Source organism: Bos indicus x Bos taurus, chromosome 23 (assembly GCF_003369695.1).
Source record: "Bos indicus x Bos taurus breed Angus x Brahman F1 hybrid chromosome 23, Bos_hybrid_MaternalHap_v2.0, whole genome shotgun sequence".
Classification (NCBI taxonomy): Eukaryota; Metazoa; Chordata; class Mammalia; order Artiodactyla; family Bovidae; genus Bos; species Bos indicus x Bos taurus.
This window is the reverse complement of record NC_040098.1, coordinates 3,549,267-3,556,091: the sequence shown is the minus strand read 5'-3', so window position 1 is coordinate 3,556,091 and position 6,825 is coordinate 3,549,267.

Sequence of the window (6,825 nt, the reverse complement as noted above, 5' to 3'; positions counted from 1 at the left end):
AGTACACTTCATGGTTATTTGTCAGCATGTTACAAATGCCTTTAGTGAGAAGCTTTGCAGTGATCACAGAGGAAGGCTTTCTTATCTCTCCTTGCTATTCTTTGGAACTCTCAATTCAAGTGGGTATATCTTTCCTTTTCTCCTTTGTCTTTTGCTTCGCATCTTTTCTCAGCTATTTGTAAGGCCTCCTCAGACAACCGTTTTGCCTTTTTGCATTTCTTTTTCTTGGAGATGGTCTTGGTCACCACCTCCTGTACAATGTCATGAACCTCCGTCCATAGATCTTCAGGCCCTCTGTCTATCAGATCTAAACCCTTGAATTGATTTGTCACTTCCACTGTATAATTGTAAGTGATTTGATTTAGGTTATACCTGAATGATCTAGTGGTTTTCCCTACTTTCTTAAATTTAAGTCTGAATTTGGCAATAAGGAGTTCATGATCTGACCTACAGTCAGCTCCCAGTCTTGTTTTTGCTGATTGTATAGAGCTTCTTCATCTCCTGCTGTAAAGAATATAATCAGTCTGATTTCAGTAACAAACGTCTGGTGATGTCCATGTGTAGAGTCGTCTCATGTTGGAAAGGGTGTTTGCTATGACCAGTGCATTCTCTTGGCAAAACTCGGTTAGCCTTTGCCCTGCTTCATTTTGTATTCCAAGGCCAAACTTACCTGTTACTCCATGTATCTCTTGACTTCCTACTTTTGCATTCTAGTTCCCTAGGATGAAAAGGACATCTTTTTTGGGTATTAGTTCTAGAAGGTCTTATAGGTCATCACAGAACCATTCAACTTCAGCTTCTTCAGCATTAGTGGTTGGGGCATAGACTTCTATTACTGTGATATTGAATGGTTTGCCTTGGAAATGAACAGAAATCATTCTGTCATTTTTGAGATTGCATCCAAGTACTGCATTTTGGACTCTTTTGTTGACTATAATGGCTACTCCATTTCTAAAGGATTCTTGCCCACTGTAGTAGATATAACGGTCATCTGAATTAAATTCATCCATTTCGGTCCATTTTAGTTCACTGATTCCTAAAATGTTGATGTTCATCCTTGCCATATCCTGTTTGACCACTTGCAATTTACCTTGATTCATGGATCTGACATTCCAGGTTCCTATGCAATATTGTTCTTTACAGCATTGGACTTTACATTCATCACCAGTCATATCTACAACTGGGTGTTGTTTTCACTTTGGCTCCCTCTCTTCATTCTTTCTGGAGTTATTTCTCTACTCTTCTCCAGTAGCATACTGGACACCTACTGACATGGGGAGTTCATCTTTCACTGTCACATCTTTTTGCCTTTTCATCCTGGCGATCTTCCTAAGCCTTCCTAAGTGATCAATGCCAAGAAATAGAGGACAACAATAGAACGGGGAAGATTAGAGACCTCTTCAAGAAACTTAGAGATACCAAGGGAACATTTCATGCAAAGATGGGCACGGTAAAGAACAGAAACAGTATAGACTTAACAGAAGCAGAAGAAGGTCCGGAGAAGAGGTGGCAAGAATATACAGAAGAACTATATAAAAAAAAAATCTTAATGACCCAGATAATTTAAATGGTGTGATCACTCACCTAGAGCCAGGCATCTTGGAATGTGAAGTCAAGGGGGTCTTAGGAAGCATAACTACAAAGCTAGTGGAGGTGATGGCATTCCATTTGAGCTATTTCAAATCCTAAAAGATGATGCTGTGAAAGTGCTGCAGTCCATATGCCAGAAAATTTGGAAAACTCAGCAGTGGCCACGAGACTAGAAAAGGTCAGTTTTCACTCCAGTCTTAAAGAATGTTCAAACTACTGCACAATTGCACTCATCTCACACGCAAGCAAAGTAATGCTCAAAATTCTCCAAGATAGGCTTCAACAGTACATGAAACGTTCAAGCTGGTTTTAGAAAAGGCAGAGGAACCGGAGATCAAATTGCCAACATCCCTTGGATCACCAAAAAAGCAAAAGAGTTCCAGAAAAACATCTATTTCTGCTTTATTGACTATGCCAAAGCCTTTGATTGTGTGGATCACAACAAACTGTGGAAAATTCTTCAAGAGATGGGAATACCAGACCACCTGACCTGCCTACTGAGAAATCTGTATGCAGGTCAAAAAGCAACAGTTAGAACCGGACATGGAACAGTGGACTGGAAAGGAATATGTCAAGGCTGTATATTGTCACCCTGCTTATTTAACTTATATGCAGAGTACATCATATGAAATGCTGGGCTGGATGAAGCACAAACTCAGCAGCGGCGGGGGAAATATCAGTAACCTCAAATATGCCACCCTTATGGTAAAAAGTGAAGAGGAACTAAAAAGCCTCTTGATGAAAGTGAAAGAAGTGAGAGAAAAAGCTGGCTTAAAACTCAACATTCAAAAAACTAAGATTAAGGAATCAGGTCCCATCACTTCATGGCAGATAGATGGGGAAACAATAGAAACACTGACAGGCTACTTTCTTGGGCTCCAAAATCACTGAATGTGGTGACTGCAGCCATGAAATTAAAAGGCACTTATTCCTCAGAAGAAAAGCTATGACTAACCTAGACAGAATATTAAAAAGCAGAGACATTACTTCGCCAACAAAGATTGTATAGTCAAATTTATGGTTTTCTAGTAGTCATGTATGGATTTGAGAGTTGGACCATAAGGAAATCTGAGAGCTGAAGAACTGATGCTTTTGAACTGTGGTGTTGGAGAAGACTCTTTAGAGTGCCTTGCACTGCAGGGAGATCCAACCAGTCAGCCCTAAAGGAAATGAGTCCTGAATATTCATTAGAAGGATTGATGCTGAAGCTCCAATGGTTTGGCTACCTGATGCAAAGAACTGACTCACTGGAAATGACCCTAATGCTGGAAAAGATTGAAGACAGGAGGAGAAGGGGATGACAGAGGATGAGATGGTTGGATGGCATCACTGACTTGATGGACATAAGTTTGAGTGGACTCTGGGAATTGGTGATGGACAGGGAAGGCTGGTGTGCTGCAATCCATGGGGTCACAAAGAGTCGGACATGACTGAGCAAATGAACTGAACTGAGAAGCTTGCCTTTGGTCTCTGCCACAGAGAAATCCTTACAGTGTTTCTCACAGTGGGGACTATGTGTAATTTCCTCTGTGATCCTAGCTTCGTGGCCTTGGATCATCAGGACCTACATTATGGGCAAATGAGCACATTTCCAGAGTATAGATTCCAGTGTTCAAAAGCAGGGTCATACTGAATTTACTTTAATGATAAGATCAAATGGTACAGTATATATAATAACTGATTATAATTAAATACAGCTGATATGTCCAAACAAATTGGCTAATAAAGATTTAAAGTGTTCAAAAAGAAAATAGAAATAAAATCAATTATATCAAATAGTCATATAATTTACATAAGATTACAAACTTGATAAACACATAAATTGGAAATGGCCTTTGAATACTGAAGTGTTCTTTAAAGATTTTACGTTAACTCTAGAAAATAACTTACATGGAAAAAAAAAAAAAAAGAAAATAACTTACATGGGAGTGTTTAAATTTTTTCTTAAAATTCCAGAGATTGGGAGAGTTCAGTTCAAGAAGTCACATGGGAGGTTCCTGGAGTCATCTTCTGCCAGAGACACACTGAACCTACAGCAGCATATGAAGCAGTTCTCGCAGAAGGAAATCCAGAAGTGAGTTGCATGACTCCTTCACAGCAAGCAAATGAGAAAACCAACATGGAAACAGTAGGAAGGGCTGAGACACAATGTCACCATAAGCCTGCCCCTGTGATGGTAGCACACAGCTGGGAGGGAACTCAGGCTCCCAGCTCTCCCTTGGGGAATGAAGGGTTTGGATCCCACATCTGGGGCCCCAACTTAAAGGACTTTCACATGAGACATGGCCTCCCAAAAAATCCAGCTCTGAGAGCCAATGGTGTTTATGACCCAAGATGCACAGGCCGTGTGAAACTAAGACACAGTTCTTAACAGCCTCATGAGGACTCACAGTGACTCTCACCCCAGGGCTCAGCAGAGAGGCTGCAGGGCAACACATCCAGTTTCTTCAGGAAAGAGGCCTATTTGCACATCTTAAAACCTATGGCCTGAGGGGCAGGCTTCTCTTAACTCACATCCAGGGGATGACTGCATCCTTTTCATAGACTGGAATGACTGGTGGGCACCACTTTTGTTTTTCCCTCTGCTTCACTCCAGGACTCTGGGATCACTTGGCAAGGGGCCTGTATACGTGTCTGGCACCCTGGCTATTTTGGCTACTACATAGGGGATGCACCCTTTGTAGCCTGGCTCTGGTGGCCAGAGGACTTCCCCATAGGACTCTAACAGTGATACAATCCTTAAACACCAGGACATAGCACAGAGGCAGCAGCCTGAAATGTCAAGTCTTTCCATGAAAGAAACCTAATTTTAGATCATAAAATCCATGGCCTGAAGGGCAGGCTTCTAATTTAGCACACATCTAGGGTATGGCCATAGTCTTCCTCAGAGACTGGGGTCCAGCAGGCACATTTTTCATGCTGACCCCCCGCCCCACCCCAGGTCCTGGGTGTCTCTGTGAAAGGAGTTGTGCACCTAGCTGAAGCCCCTACATTTATGGGGGTGCTGCAGAGAGGACACATCCCTGAATCTGATAACTGGTGCATCTGATGTCCACAGGTTCAACTGGATGGTAGCAAATACAGAAACAGTTCTTAACTGTCCATAATCTTAGGGATATATGCAGAGGGAGCAGACAAAAATAGCCATCTTCCAGTCATGTTCTGAAAGAGGCATATTATATATATATTAAATCTGCTGCCTGAGAGTCTGGGTTCCAGTCAGTCTGAATTTAGGTACTGAATGAGAACCTCCCCTTTGAGACACTGAAAGATCTTTGTATACTCTGAAATACTAGGAACCACTAAAAACAAAGAAGGAAGTTTGGGCATTCACAAAGGTTTGAGAGCCAACAAGGAGCTAGGATGGAGTTGAATGGCATGGTTCATCTCCTATCCAAGGTTACTCTGTCAAGATGGGAAGAGGCAGTTGCTTTATCTAATGCACAGAAATCACCACAGAGAATCAAGAAAATGAAGAAAGAGAGAAATGTATTTCCATACCTAAGATAAAACCTCAGAAATAGACCTTAATGAAATGGAGATAAGTGATTTATTTAATAAAGAGTTCAAAGTAACTGTCATAAAGATACCCACTAAAATCTGAAGAACAATGAATAAACAAAGTGAGAATTTCAGTAGAGACAGGAAATAAAAGAAACTACCAAACAGAAATCAAGCACTGAAAAACACAATAACTGAACTAGAAAGTTCAGTAGAAGTTATCAAAAATAGACTAGGTCAAGTGGAATAGAGGTTTATCCAACATGAAAACAGATTTCACTCAATCAGAAGAGAAAAAGAAAAAAAAAGAAAAGAGTGAAGATAGCTTTAGGATCTTATGGGGAAAAATCATGTGGACAAATTTTTACATTGTAGGGGTCCCAGAAGAGAAGAGAGAAAAAGGAGGATAAAACTGGAAGAAATAATGGCTGAAAACTTTCCTAACTTGGAAAAAAAAAAAAACCAGACATCCAGATTTAGGAAGCCCAGAAGACATTCCAAATAAGATGAATCCAAAGAGAACCACATAGGCTTCTGGTTCAAGATGGTGGAGTAGAAGAATGCACACTCATCTCCTCCTGCTAGAACACCAAAACTGCAACTAGCTATTGACCAGCCATCGAAAGGAGGATGCTAGAACCCACCAAAAAAAGATAACCCACATCCAAAGACAAAGAAGCCACAGCGAGACTGTAGGAGAAGTGCAATCATGATAAAATCAAATCCCATACCCCCTGGTTGGGTGACTCATAAACTGGAGCATAATAATACCAAAGAAATTCTCCCACTGTTGTGAACACCGAGTCAGGCATCCCAGTTTGCAGATCCAACAAAGGAACTGGGAATCCTGAGGGACTCTGACCTTGAAGGCCAGCAGGATTTGATTATAGGACTTCTGCAGGACTGGGGGAAACAGAGACTCCACCGTAAACAAAATCTCGCACATACCAAGACCTGAAAGAAAGGAGCAATGACCCCACAGGAGACTGAAAACTACCTGCTAGTGTTGGAGGGCCTCCTGTAGAGGTGTGGGTCAGCAATGGTCAGCACAGGGATGGGGGCACTGGAAGCAACAGGCTGGGAAGGTACCCTTGGAGTAAACCCTCTTGGAATTTGCCATTAACCTTACCCTAGAACCCAGGGCTGAGTCGCCTCAGGCCAAACAGCTAATGAGGAGGGAGCACAACTCCACTCATCAGCAGATAATTGGATTAAAGCTTTACTGATCAAGGATCTGAGAGCAGAGCAAGACCTGGTCTTTCCCATCCAGCCCCTCCCATCCTTTTTGCCTTTTCATATTGTTCATGGGGTTCTCAAGGGAAGAATACTGAAGTAGTTTGCCATTCCCTTCTCCAGTAAGAAGCAACAGTTAGAACTGGACATGGAACTACAGACTCGTTCCAAATTGGTAAAGGATGACATCAAGGCTGCATATTGTCACCCTGTTTATTTAACTTATAGGCATTTAACTCATGAGAAATGCCAGGCTGTGTGAAGCACAAGCTGGAATCAAGATTGCTAGGAGAAATATCAATAACTTCAGATACGCGGATGACACCACCCTTATGGCAGAAAGTGAAGAGGAATTAAAGAGCCTCTTGATGAAAGTCATAGAGGAGAGTGAAAAAGCTGGCTTAAAACTCAACATTCAAAAAATTAAGATCATTGCCAGAGGGGAGGAGAGGGTGAGATATATGGAAAGAGTAACATAGAAACTTACATTGTCATATGTAA